Consider the following 770-nt stretch of genomic DNA (forward strand, 5'->3'; position numbering starts at 1 on the left):
CCTATTTGCTCATAGTAGATGTATCAGTATTATCTATAAATTTCTTGGTCTCAAGTATTCATTGGATTTTCTCTTGACCAATATCTATGGCTGTGCTGCCCTTTGTTTCAATTCTCGAGACAATTGGCAAAATAGTTTCCGCTTTAACCCAAAACCATTCCATCCAATACCATCTGGTTATTACTTATATAGAGCCTGGGAACAGTTGAAAAAAAAGAGTTAAGTTTGCAAAACTGACTCAGATTAACAGATGCCAACCTATAATTCGGATATTTAAAATACACTAATGTTTTCATCATGTCTCCCTTATGACTTTCTTCCAAATACAAGTTAAGTAATAGCTAGGGGCAATTTTCAGAGTTTCACCATGAAAGTGTTACTTTTCGCCCCTGGTAGAATATTTACAACCTACATTTACAGATATCTTTAATCGAATGTTGGTGTACTTTGGTGACAGATTTTCTTGTAGGCAGATTTTGTTAAACAAGACCGATGTCTGTAGGTTTACTTTCTTCTTAGAATTCTTCTCAAGAAGTCGATAAGCCGTCTTAACGTTGTTAGAACAACGGGTAAAAGTTGTAGATAGCAATGAGTTGGCCGACGCGTTTTGAATGCATTCTGCATCCATTATCAAAGCTGAATGTTGTGTGAATAGTGATTACTGTTGGTGGATATTTATAGGTATGGGTAAGCAGACGAACGGATTCTAAAGGATATCGTTTACAAAAATACTACACCAAAGAAACAGAACACAAAACTGCAACTCAACA

This window comes from Limulus polyphemus, unplaced genomic scaffold (genome assembly GCF_000517525.1).
Source record: "Limulus polyphemus unplaced genomic scaffold, Limulus_polyphemus-2.1.2 Scaffold937, whole genome shotgun sequence".
Classification (NCBI taxonomy): Eukaryota; Metazoa; Arthropoda; class Merostomata; order Xiphosura; family Limulidae; genus Limulus; species Limulus polyphemus.